Source organism: Meleagris gallopavo, chromosome 1 (assembly GCF_000146605.3).
Source record: "Meleagris gallopavo isolate NT-WF06-2002-E0010 breed Aviagen turkey brand Nicholas breeding stock chromosome 1, Turkey_5.1, whole genome shotgun sequence".
Classification (NCBI taxonomy): domain Eukaryota; kingdom Metazoa; phylum Chordata; class Aves; order Galliformes; family Phasianidae; genus Meleagris; species Meleagris gallopavo.
This window is the reverse complement of record NC_015011.2, coordinates 19,667,905-19,682,224: the sequence shown is the minus strand read 5'-3', so window position 1 is coordinate 19,682,224 and position 14,320 is coordinate 19,667,905.

Genomic DNA, 14,320 nt, shown 5'->3' with positions numbered 1-14,320 from the left:
TGTCCCCTCTGTACTTGCCCAGGTTGTGTTTTTGTCTTTTTTATTTTGAGAACTCTCCTGCCATTGATAATGAGGAATCTGAAAAGTACACTTGTAAACAAGGTTCCATCTTTTGGCCTTCTGCTTTTGCTAGCATTGGTCTTGGTGTAGCTTGAAAATGGTGATGGAAGTCTTGCTGTTTGTTTGACGGTCCCTGCAGAACAGAAGGAAGAGAGACTCTCTTGACCCACAGGAATCAGAACATTTTTAATTTATTTTCTGTTTCTTCAAATTGTGGTCCCCTGAGGTTCAATGGCAAGGAATATCTCTCCATCTATGAGAAATGAAAGTGGCTTCCCCTATGCAGGCTTGTAATAGCCTACGAGAGATCAGTGCCCTCGCACCACTCCTTTGGGTCCAACTTCCATCTTGTCTGTGCACACTGCTTGCTGCAGGGTATCATTCCCAAAGAAGACAAAAATCCCACTACAGTTCATAGTCAGACAATCAAAAGCTGCTTAATTTATCCCAGGAATATTCCTGATTCTTTGCTGCTTTTCAGATAATTGTCATTTGAACCAGAAGAGAGTTTGAGTGGTTTCCTTCTTTTTTGAGTTTTCAAAGCACCTACATGTCTCAGTGGATTGAACACTTTAGAAAGAAACTATTTCTTCGGCGGGACAAAGGACAATAGCTCTGGTACAGCTGTATATGGCTGGTCTTAAAAGGAAATAAAAATCCCACCATGAACCACACACTGTGTTTTTGAAATCCTTTATTCAGTGCTCTAATTCTGAACAATGTTTTTGGCTTATTTAATTCTCTGCAAAATTGAATGTCGAACAAAACTCTTTTTTTTTTCTCCTTTTAATCTACTGTAATAAGAAAGGAGTGAAATGAAAAATGTATTCCTTTGATACCCTTAATCTTTCCTCTCCTGCGGCTCTGCTCCTATTCAGTAAGAGATCATACTTGCTGGTTGCAGGGCCTGGACGCCAATCCTTGGGATGAGAAACAAACCAAAATCCATGTTTCCTGCAGTTGCATGTGGGTCCATGGCAATGCTCACAATAGTAAAACTGCCTCAAGGACATTACTCGGATTTTCATTGTTGAGGGTCTGGCTGGTTTCCTCATCCTCCTGCATGTGATTCTGCTTCATGAGGGTCTTTACCTTGTGCTTCAGTGGCTCTTGCTGGAACACAACTCAGCATTCCACCGAAAGCCCAAGGAAGGAAACAATCACTGCCTGGATTATCCACGCGCTTTTCATTTTCAAAGTGCCCCTGCGGGCACCCAGCCTTCCCATGCTCAGCTCACTGCGGAATGACAGAAGTGGATTTTTATGCTGGAGCAGACGGTCTTACTGACACACAAAATATTTCCATCTGTCTAAACTAAGCCGTGTTTGTTTTGCTAATAAAATCCCCCTGGTTACGTACAATTCTATTGACATCTGATGCACGAACAGACCTTTGGAGCTGGTTCAAGCTCTACCTGAAGTCTGGAGCTCCCTCTGATAGTGGTCAACAGCAGATGCCTTAGAAGAGCCCATGAACAAGCCACGTGTGGGCAGCACTCCAGAGCACTTCTAAGTGCCTGCTGGATCAGCACCTGGCCAATGGTGCAGGGTGAGACATGGGGCCCTTAGGGCACCGAGTGGCTGTCCGATGGGCTCCTCCTTCCCTTGGCTGTTCTCTGGCTCTGACAACAAAGAGCACTTTGGCAGTGCCGTAGCGTGCAGACTCGAGTCTCTCTGTGGTTAATCATTCATGTGAATTAGCGGTGCGAGTTCTTTAATACAGAGCTTGAATTTAATTTCAATCTCTGCTGTCCGTCATTGTCTCTCTTTATCAGCTTTTGGAGATGACAGCATACACAATGTAGCTAAGATTAGATTCTTGCTTTAAATATTTAGAGTCTGAATCACATCTATTTGTACTTCATTGCAAGGTTGAAGTAATGTGGCGGGACACACACGCTGCCGTTGTTAAAACCCTCAAATTAAAGGAGTGCTGAATTATTCATCCTAAACTCTTAAACAACTTCTCATTGCAGTACTGCAGAAGTTTCCAGCCCATGGTCAGCAGTGCTGCCCTATGTGAGGTTGTCATGGCCATGGGCTTTTTGTGCTCACAGCTGATGTCCTCTGGGGAGGGACAGAGCCCAGCGCATTCCAGGCCAGACATGGCGAGCTTCTGCTTAACAAACTTACCTCTGGTTGGTGATTGCAGAGCCATCAGAAAACATCCACCACTGATGACCTACAGCCATGTCTCAGCTATCTGCTGGGAAGGCGTGCTAGTTGTAGCCCTTCTTCATCAACAAGCCTAAGGGCAGATGGACAGGCAGTACACTGGGGTCATGATAAGGATTGACTACGAGTAGGAAATAAAAGCCTGGAGGGAGGAGAGAGCTGCACCTCAGAGACATCATGGGCAGAAGGAGCCGTTCCAAGTTATGGCTGCTGCCAGATTTTCCCCCAAGACTGCTATATCCAGCACCTCAGTGAAGGCACCATTTTGCCCTGCTGACATGTAGAAAGCCAAAGGAAAGGATCTCAGGTGGGACATCCATTAGGTTGCAAACTCCGTCCCCTTTCCATTGCCAAGGATCTGAGGCTGGGATGAGCTGCACCATGTGGGCAGCATGGCTCCATGAGTCTGTTCCAGCCATGAAACAGCAAAACCACATCTGTACGGCTGGCCATGTGCTTGGCACAGCTACTATGTATGCATTACAGAAATCACACATGCAGTTCTTAATAACAAACCCAGATACTTCAAATTCTCAGTGGAAATTCTCTCTGATTAATTGTTTTTGTTTGCTTTTTGTTTGTTTTAATCAGGATTTCTTTTTAATGAAGGAAATTCTTTTAGCAAGGGAATGTTAGCCTACAAGCCTGAATATTTCACTTTTGCTAATGGGTTGATTTCTGACCTCATTAGAGGTGTTTTGCTTGGATCTAAGACCCAGGAATTAGGCATAGTGAAGTTTTAGACACTATTAGGCTGGCCATCTACCTTATTTGCTGGGAACTAGGCTAATGTTTTTGTAAAGTTCACTTAAAACATTCTACCATTATACATTACAGAACTAGCAACACAAATTTTTTCACCTCTACTGTTCAAAATGTAGTGAGTAGTGAAATTGTGCTTTGTGAATGTGGCTGTGGTATTTACAAATAATCTGACTTGTGTCTAACAGCCATCTCACCATGCCTACAATAAAGAAGCTGATGAATGGATCAGATCAGGCCCATCTGCACTCCCCTATCTTTTCAACATGGTTTTATGCATTAATACAGCTGGAGTACAGATCTGAGCACTCTCTAGTTATCCCTATATTGCAAATGTTGTCACTGTTTCCTCCAGATCCATCCAAGCACATGGAAAATCTCAAGTGATTGGACTCTGGATCTCTCCCACAATCTTCAGGTGATTTACTCTAAAATCAATTATCATAGAAGCATAGAATGGTTTGTGTTGGAAGGGGCTTTAATCCCATCCACTCCCAACCCCCTGCCATGGGCAGGCTGCCACCCAGCACTCAGGCTGCCCAGGGCCCATCCAACCTGGTCTTGAATGCCTCCAGGGATGGGGCACCCACAGCTTCTCTGGGCAATTATACTTGCTCTAAAATCAATATATTTTGTGCTTTAACACAATCAGCATGAGAAGGAGGAAACTGAAAGTTAAGGTTGACAGAGAATGGAATGAAATGTATGATACTTCAGATTGATAACATTGTCCTTTTGCCTGCTCTGCAGTGTCAGGGCTGGAGTGCCATGGGCCTGGCCATTAGGAATTAGGATTGCTCTCTGGAACCATTACTGTCCTCACCAAGGCACCCTCAAGTGTTTTACAAACATTAATTATGCCCTGTGAGGTAGGATCTTCTTTCTGCTGATGCAATAAATACCTAAAGTTGTTAATTAATAAAAATCACTCACCTAAGGTAAGAGAGCAAGTTAATGCACAGCTGGGAATAAAACTGAAGATTCTGGATCTTTGCTCCTATCTGTAACCTGCTGGCAGTGCTTTGCATGATGAAAACTGATCCAGCCATACTGCTATCTCCAAGCTCACCATTTTCTGTGGTTCTGCAAAGAAAAAGAATTCTAGTACAAGGTTGGGAAAGAAAAACCACGAAGGACCCCTGAAGGTCTGGTTTAGTGCTCTGAGAAGATGCATTGCTCCACAAAGCAGACCTGTGTCAGCCTAAGAAATGATGGCAGGAGCGAGTCATCCCAGGGGTTCTGGCTGATCCTTTGGTCTGGGCTCTGGGGACTTTTTGGGGGGGAGAAAGCACTCGGTTGAGATGAATGAGCTAAAAGATACTAGAAATAAGAGAACTGAAGAATAAGAATTACGATATTTTCAAGATTATTCTCCTTAAGTAGTCTAAAATCTCATGTAACACAAGCAAGGAAATTTGATTTTGCAGATACATAAATATATATGTATCTATATATGTAAGCAGAGGGCGTTGTATAGCTGCATTAAACTTGATGCATCTTCAATAAAACTTTCCTGCAGAAAATTCTTAGGGATTTTTAAACCAAAAGCTAGCCATAAAGTTTTCCCCATAACAGTAAATTACAAGTTTTACCCAAGGCCTTAACTCCCTGAGTTTTGCTCTTTGAATTAGATTGTGATGATCAATATTAATAGTCCCTTGATCACATATGGTCACTGCAAAGCCAAGATGAAACCCTCTTAGCTTCTGAATTTTACTGCAAATGTGAACATTTTTCAACACTTATTCAGGGCATAAATGAGAAAGGGAACAGTTACATCATGAAAGATCTCTGTTAAAATTTAACCTTCACTCTACACATCTAGAATATGTTTCAGAAGCAAATGTAGACTTAGTGTTATTGCAGAGAAGACAGTAAAATCCATGAATATTTGTGAGCCAGCTCATAAATGCTTTGGGGAGTAAGAGGTATAATTTTCTCTTAGTGTGGTTGTAGGCTTTTTACACTTGCTCTTGGACATACTCATATGTCTCTTTCTGTCTTCAGCAGTCACTGTTTAGATATACAAATTTCCTAGAATTGAGTATCTTCTTACAGATAACAGCAATATACCCTAAAAGGAAACAAAGCACGCAGACCCTTTGGTGCCAGCAGCTAGACAGCCTATGTCCAACACACATATCCTTGCTCTGCTGCTTCGGTCCTTCCTCGTGCCCAGCAAAGGTGCAGCTGTGTCATGTCCAGGCACACACAGACAGGTAGCTCAGCACATCTGGGGTCAGTTTCCCTCCCCAAATTTCACATTGAACTAAAGTTTGTCTGCATTGTTTGGATGAGAATGATCTCAAAACCTTTTGTTGGCGCTCTCTGATGGGACATGTGTAGATGCATTTGCAAGATGAGGCTGAAAAGGCATTTGCCCAAAACAGCTGGCAAAGCAAAGGGAATTTTTTCAAGAAATGCTGGTCAAAAAAGCAGCAGTTCAGCTGTTGGAATAGAAAACCATCTCAGTGTCTAAAAGAAATAGTTCCTCATTGTCTTGTGCCTTAAAATCAACTGGTTCTATTTCACAAACTTCCTTCTGAGGTTAATCTCTTCATCAGCTCCACCTGCAGAACATTACCCTGATTTCTAGCATAACCAGGATTCCTGACTTAGACCCCCAGTAGCTTCACTGAACTTCTCAAGGTGAGTTTTGCCGGCACCATTTACTGTGACCTCTCCCTTGTTTTGTCATCTATTTTTCTCCCATAACAGCTCTCATCTTTTCTTCCCTCCCCACCCTAGTCACCCTTCTCACCAGCCCACCTACTCTCATACAAATTTCATTCACATATCCTTATTACCTCATGTCTCCTGCTCATGCTAGCTACCACCAGTTTCATAGGATCATGAGGTAATTCAAGTTGGAAGGGACTTTTAGAAGAGATCAGACCCTTTTAGTTAGCTGTTGTATTGCTGACTATAATTTTAGGAATGAGGTTCCCAAGAGACTTGGACATGTGCACCCTATTGACTTCCAAGTCCAATGCATGCCTTTTACATGCTGACACTATAAGAAGGAAGTTAGGAAAGCTGTGACAAAGTTAGGACTTTAAAATTTTGCCCCTTACATGCTATTATCATCAGTGGGAAAGAACTAGAGATTTTCAGCCCCAAGAAATACAGCTTTAAACCACTGAGTTAACAAAGTAATTAGTAGCTTAAGAATTTATCACACGGTAAACAAGTTTCTAACTAATATAATAATATGTGCCCTATGCTGCACCAGGAGAGGAATTTGAACTGTGGGCAAACACCCTTGTCATGAGCTCTCAGGATGAGTCCCTGGCCAGCAGAACACATCGTTTTGTTTTGATGGCACTCCCTGGCCTGCTCTGCTTAGAAAATCAAAATATTTATTTTAAAGTCTATGAATCTATAGATATTAAAGCACAAGTATCTGTTACTGACATGTTACATCAGTCATCTGAAATCCCCTCCAGCCAATAACAGCATCAAAAGACCATTTCCTCTGTTATTAGGTACATTGTTTACAACAGCAGACCACAGAGAGAGTTAAAAAGACATTTGTCATCCCTCATTAGCAATGTCAACACTGCCTCTTGAGTAAAAGGATCTTGGGGTAAGAGAGCAAAATCTTCCATCTGGAAAGTTTGAAAATCTCTGTTTTTTTTGTTCCTTGAAGTCTTTGGTGTCCAATTCCTGTACTGGGGGCTGTCCGTACGTCAATTTCTCTTACTGCAGGCAGGATCTGTTTTGTGAGTCTTCTCTTTTCCTTTTTGCAAAGGGGCAGTTAGAAGTCATTCACTCTGTGTTGTTTATAATTTTCTGTTCTTTCAGAACAATTTTCAAAACACTTTGATTTTCTTTTCAGCTGTGAAAGAATAGTCCAAGACCAAACATGTTATTCTCTGAAATTAACTCACTCACTGAAGTTGGTTTCCCTGTAAATTTTACTGAAGTGGATGATTAAGATCTCTTCTCTACAAATAGTGTTTCATGCAATACAGCTGTAATGAGGCTACAGTCTGATTATTTAAATGGAAGAACATTATTATTAACTGCAAAATCACTTTTGGCATGCTCTATATTTACTACTTAATGAGACTTTGAAATCACAATAGTGGTTTCACACATGGAGGTTAACTTCAAAAGCTGATTGCTTCTGTTCTCTAAGTTGACTCCAGCCTTCACTCTCTTTGATGAGGGCATCAATTACACCTAAAGCACAAGCTTTACCAAGAGCTCGAAGCTGGAGGTACATTCCACATACGTCACATTTTCATGGGTAAAATACTTCTTCAATTATCTACTACTCCAAACTGTTACAAAGGACTCCTGGCATGAGCACCTCTGTGGTCTAGGATCCGAACACAGGTTGCTCATTTGAGTAGAGCCAGCAGTCCCCACAGAGGTGAATCATTTGGTGGCACTGGTTCAAACCTGCATGCAGCATGGCACTGTGCCTACACTACATGTCCTGCTTCTCAGCACTACTTGCTCCCTCTCATTACTACTCTCAGCTAGTTATGCCACTTACAGTGCTGGGCCTGCTGTGGCCTTGCCTAGGCTGTATTTCTCCTCACAATCTGCCTTTCTACAAAGTGCACGTGCTCGGAAGCACTTTCATGTTTGTCTCCAGACTGTGGTACCTTAAAGGTTAGTATGCAATTGTGGCTGTGGATATTTTATATCAGAAAATAGTAAATGAGAAGGGAAATCTCCTGACTGTTCAAGAAGGTTGGATTAAGAACCAGCTTTTTGTTGTGTGTTCATGTAATGATACCAGTGGACCATAGTGACAGTTGTGAAGAAGTACGATGATGCTTAGTGATCCCAGCAGATGGGTCTCATGGTGGTGGTGTCTGTTGTCCTTTAGAGAGGGAAGGGATCCGACTGCAGTGGAGCAGGAGAGACCTTCTAGTAGATCACCATAAGCCTTGCTGATTGATTGGTGGAGAGTGAATTCTTTAGACTGGCACTTCTTCCTTGACTTTGACCTTTCACACAACCAGGAGCCACCAGAAGATTCTACTCAGAAAGGAACTTTCTCACATTTTCATGCTTTTCTGTTTTGTGCAGATGTCCTTTTCTCCTCCCATATTCTCCAGCTTAGTGCATGAGAGGGAAAAGATGAGTTGCACCTGAGAGAGCTGCATTCTACAGTGGTTTGCTGACAGGCCTAGGTTTAGCATTTTGGAGGCTAAAATGTCCTACGTGACCCAGGTCTCAGGGACAAGAGCAATTAATAAGCTTCTGAGAAAAATGTCAACATTTATGAAAAAGTATTTCAACCTCCCAGGTAACAAGCTGGAGGGCTCTCAAAGAAAATAAGCCATGTTCATTTCCTGAGTCTTAACTGATCCAGAGTACAAACATACTGTATAGAGATAAACAAACAGATGATCCCTGAAGTTTTAAGCACAGAGGTTTCCTGAGGACTTTTCCCTATGACAGAATACCACAATTAAAACTTTTAAACTAAGAAAAAGAAAAGGAAAAAAAGAAAAGAAAAAAAAGACTACCCAATTGAGCACTTAAAATCATCAATAGAGATTTTCATTTGGGAACTGTTCTTTCTAGCCTTTCTCTTAATTTCAATAAATGTATATAAAGAACTAACCCTTTCTCCATCACTTGTCAGCAACTGAGATGGTGTTAAAGTTAAGAACCATTGTTAGGAGATGGGCAAGAGTGAGGAAGGGAAAGAGAAGAGAAAAACTTAGGAATAACTGAGATCAGTCATTGCTTTTCAAATGCTAGACTCTAAGCTGGCTTTCCTGAATACAAATCACACAAGGGCTAATAAATGTCTCCTCTGTTTCTGGTGCTAACTCTGCTAAAGAATGGCAGATAAATGCGTAGCCTTATCAGTCACAGATGTATCCAAACAGCAGCTTGCTTGTAGTTTTTCTTTTAGTTGCCTATTTGGCCATAGGCTTAGTATAAAATTGCAAAGCATGCAGGCTTAATCTGATAAATGAGACTCACACGAGAGAAAGCACAAACAACAAGATAAGAAAAGAGAAGAAAGAAGACAGGGAAGAAACAAAAGGTGATATCTGGGAAAGGCAAAGTGAATGTGACCTAGTCAGGTTCCTCCATGGCTATCTGAGCTGGTAACACCTCTGGGCTCCTAACGGCACAGGGATATCCCCATGGATCCCACAACCCTAGAGGTGGAACATGGTAGTTATCACAGCAAGGCCTGCTCCTTCCAGTCCATATGTTTTCCAAATGATTCTGCTTTTTTTTTTTTTTTTTTTTTTAACTTATAACAGACACCTCACATCAGTATGCTCTCACCTACTCAAAGTGATCTGCGGAGTTCAGGCCTTCTTGAGGGCAGCAACAAGAACCAGAATGGGGGTTACTGCAAAAGCATTGTTACATTTCCCATCCTAACCAATCAATCAGTGCCATCTCGCTCTCATCCTATACCACATGCAGCCACCTAGCTCTTTTTGTGATATAGGTTAGACTATAAACTCAACAAGCCTTGGCTGTAACAAGCTTCTTACTTTTGTCTTCTCTATGGAATTACTAAACACCATTTTTCATTGGTTCAACTTTTAAAAGATTTAGAGGATTGGAATGTAATAAAGCCTCATCAGCTTGGTTTTAGGAAAATAGCTCTTGTCAAATAAACCTGAATTACTTCTAAAATGATATTACAACTTTGATTAAGTGTGTCATAGCTCCACAGTTAAACTTTCATAAAGCTGCTGAATTAATGCAACATTACACTGATCTAAAAAATGCCACTATATAACAAATGAAGTAACAGAGAAAGCTAACTCTATTTGTGGAAAACATCATTGTCGCTAGACTGTCATCAGTGATTGTGGAAAAGCTTCACTAATTGTGACTTTGACTGCTTTCATAAAGTGATCAAGGAATAAATTGTAATTCCAGGGACAAAGACTGAAAAAGTGGCAAACAGGAATGTAAACCAGAGCAAAGCTTCTAGATTGCACGGTAATCTGAGCTTCTCCAGGGAAATTGGGATGGCCAAAGGATATTCTTCCTTTCAAGAAAGATGAAGGGAAAACTATACTTACCAAATAAAGGACAGAATGAAAGAAGGTGAGGATACATTAGGCATTATGAGCATCCCAGACCAAAACGATAGCCACGAAAAACAGGTTAATGCATGAGCTAGGGAAGGGCTAAAGAGAATCACAAAACCAATGAAGTGCTACAGGTACAGGTGATTTAAGACTGAAATACTGTATGTGGCTTGGGGCCCATTTTTAGTAAAGGCTTCTGACAAAGTGGAGAAGATAAAGAAACTAAACTTTTGGAGAGCTGGAGTGATGAAGATTAACCAAGTCTCTCTTAGTTTACCTGAAATGAAGACCAAGGAACATTACCTAAGCGCTTTCAAAGGAAGAAAGTACTGAATAGTAACACAGGTTTTAATTTAGCATTGAAAACTAGCCTACCTAGAACAGTGATGAAAGAAATAAAATGAAAGAAGGGAAAAAGAGGATGGGAGGAAAGGAGGGGTGAAGGTAGGTCAAACACAAATAGGTTTGAACAAACAAGTGCATAGCCATTGAAACAAACTACCATTGCACAGGATGTTGCAACCATGGCAATGTTGTAGTTGGGGGCAGGCTGCAGGGCTGGCTTCTGTGCTCTGTGTCAGGCACAGCCATTTCCAGATGAGCTCCTTGTGATTCAGCACAGCTGAGCACATCTGCCAAGCTGGTGGCACCGCTGGGAAACACAGTTGAGAAAGGGGAAGAAAAACTGGACAGGCAGAGTGGGGAAGAAAAAAAGTGTGAGAAACAGCAAAGAGGGATCTGAAGTCAGTAGATGAGGAAAAGGAGGTGCTTCATGGCTGAGCAGATACTCGCTGTGGTCCATGGAATAAACATGACAGAACAGATATTGGGAAACCCACAGCGGAGCACAGAGTGAGATGGAAGGAAGAATGGAGAGAAACATTTACATCCCCAGTACAAGCCCCCAGGACACTTGTCATTCACTGGAGGAGAGGAGAGAGATACTTAGCAAGGAGTTGAGCCTGGGAACAGGGAGGAAAGGTCTTTTCTGTGTGTGTACATGATTATTCCTTCTTTTGCTTCCCACTACCCCAATCAGTAATTAAATATCTATTTTATCTGTCAATAAATTAAGCTGAATTCCCTAAAGTTGAATCTGCTTTGTCTGTAACAGTAATTGATGAGGATTTCCCCTCTTGTTTTTCTCCTCTCCCCATCCTGCTTGAAGCAGGGTGGGCTGAGCAGCCACACAGGACTTTGGCTGCTAGCTGGGGCCAACACACCACACGTGTTTTGACTATTATGTATGAAGTGTCAGAAAGGAAAGCTAGGGAAGCCCCTCCTGCTCTCTGCATGTAACTGGGCCATGTGGAAGAGAAGAAGGGAGCCACCCAAGCCAAATATTTGGCTGACATCAAAAATCTGATAAACTCCCCAGAACAAGTGGCAAAAATAGCTGGGTGTGGGCTCTTGGTGAAACAGACCATCCCAGCTCTGTATCCTGCTCTAAAACACCAGGCACCCCTCTTGGCCCTGCAGAGCTACTCTACATGTTTGGAGGGAAACAAGACAAGGTCCAACTGCCCCCTTTTCCTCCTTGCTCCTTCCTGAGAAGCCCAGCATAATGTGCAGTATATACTGCTAAGGGAACGTGGGCTCAGTCTCTACACTCACAAACTAAATTCTAAGAACACACTAGTCCAGGCCAAGAAACACTCCCCCACATCATTCTTGGCCACAGTTCAGGCATCAACATACCACTCCCAAGAGGCAAACTGCGTATTTTGGCAGATAAGAGAGTTTAATGGCAAGGATATCGCCTGTTTTGAGCCAGTCAAACTCCAAGTTGGTCACTGACCCTTTGCACGGAGTTTGCTAGCAATAGCGCACCCTCACTGCCTTTAGGAACTAGTCTAGATGAACACACACGTATTTGCATTTATAGAATTAATAAAGCTTGCTACATCTTCACCTAGTATTAACATATTTAGCTGAAAGTAATGTTGATTTAGCCCTCTTTATTTGGGTGGAATTTCTGTATCCTTTTCTAGGTACCTTACTGCAAATCAGTGCCAATACTGAAGAGCTAATTGAAAGAAAACCTTCATGTTTTAAGTCTCAACAAGTATAATTTTAGCTTGTTTCCTGAGTTTTGAGTTTTGACCAGAACACTGAAGTACCTGGGTTGGGCAATACAGGCCAACTGGAAGGCTCTAAGAATCCAGCCTTCATGCTGCACTTCAGAAGTTCCCATCACTCTCTAAAAGTCCTCACAGAAGATTTTCATGACAGCATAAGGTGGCACTGAAGGGACAATCATTTACCCTCAGTCAAATAAGGCACAGATATTTCTTGAAGATAAACTTGCCTCTGAATTTTAATGTTCCTGTGCAAAAAAATACTTTCCGTTTCTCCAAGAACTGAATGCTGTTTCTGATCATTAACCTCACTGAGTCATTAAATTATCAACTTAAAATCTGTTGCTTTTTTTGAAAGTAAAAAAATTGATTTATTATAATTATCCTGAGTGAGAATTAATGCACATATTTGCAGTATATAATTTCACATGTTGACTTGCAATGCCTTGAGAAAGACCGTATGTGCTTGCATAAAGAGGCACTCCTGGCATGGGTACAACTTAAACAAACGGTGTATGCAAATAAGTAGCTGTAAGTAATAAGAAGAGAGTTCTCCACTAATAAGAGCTAATATTTATTGTTATTGTTCCTATCACTGTTCCTGGAGCTAGAAGTTACAAAGCTAGATTTCCTGATTCAACTTATTCATAAATAAATAAAAAGAACTCAAACAGCTTTCTTTTCTTTTCTTTTCTTTTCTTTTCTTTTCTTTTCTTTTCTTTTCTTTTCTTTTCTTTTCTTTTCTTCTTTTTTCTTTTCTTTTCTTTTCTTTTCTTTTCTTTTCTTTTCTTTTCTTTTCTTTTCTTTTCTTTTCTTTTCTTTTCTTTTCTTTTCTTTTCTTTTCTTTTCCTTTTCCAAAAAGGATACATTCAAATTTGTTCACATCTCCCATATTTCTTCTCCCAACTGAGCAGCTTAGTGTACTATCAGTGGAATGCAGCAGATTGTGAAGGAGTCAAGGAGACATTTGAAAATAGATTTGTTCAGCCATACCCAGCAAACAGCACATCTGTTATTGACAGAGTGAAAATAGAGCCTGCAAGGAGTTAGTGCTAAATATAATTCAGCCTCAGCAACAGCATTCTTGTCTAGATTTTATTTATTTTGTTACTTAGGTAAAATTATCTCCACTTCAATACAAATTCCAAAAGCAGACACAGAGGGGCCTGCTTTTAAGGCCCCTAGGCAATGAAAAACACCATTCAAAATCATATATTGCAAGCTCTTTCCACATCATGCTTGCAACACCTCCGCTAATGTGAAAAATCATTGTTAAAAGAACAAACACCTTCAATGAGAACAGCTCAAACAGTTGGGCCACTGAGGTTATCAAGTCTGCAGGGACATGTCTTATTTTTTCATCTGGAAATGCTTTATTAAGAACTTGAACATTTTAGCAGTTCTCTGATCCCTAGAGAGTTCAGTTTTCTGTGCAGCCTGGGTGTAAATAATTTTGATGCAATCTGGGAATTGATGGATCCCTTCCATATGCATCCAGAAAATCTCTTGAAGGATACAGCAATCTTGGGAAACATCAGAATTCAGATGAGCCATAACACCATTAATTTGACCCCTGGGATGTAGTTCTAACTCATCTCACCTAATCTGAGCTATCTAAAAGTTGCCTCATTTACTCTTCTGCACTCCTTCTAAAATTGCAAGGGAGGATTGGCATGTCCAGATGAGGTGACAGAGCTCCACAGGGGGATAAGAAATTAGCTTAGAATAAGACAGCAGTTTCAGTACAGCTCAAATTAGACAAAAAGATTTGCAGCTTTTGCATACAGCCATTTTGCAACTACTGATAGTCACATTTCATTAACCTTATATCTGCCTTTCTTCACACACTATCCTGTGTCCAGCAGTGCACGGCATCCACTGAACAGCTTCCTATTCAACATGGATTCGCTAATCCATTCAGAAAACATATTCCTTGCAGTCTTTATGACTGCACACCATCCAAATCTATGTGTTGTGTCTTCCATGTTCTTATTACCAGATCTCTTGGTATTTTTGAGGGAAGAAACCACTAAGTCCTGTGTTGGATTCATAGTGATCTGCTAAGGGAAGGCAGAGCTCTTATCTCCCACCTACAGCAGCCAACAGATTTTGTTACCAGTTGCTGATGATGGGATGCTGCTCCCCAGCAGTCTTCAAGCGTCCAGTCAAACCCAACACCTTAACAAACAGATGTAATGCAAGCTAGCAGAT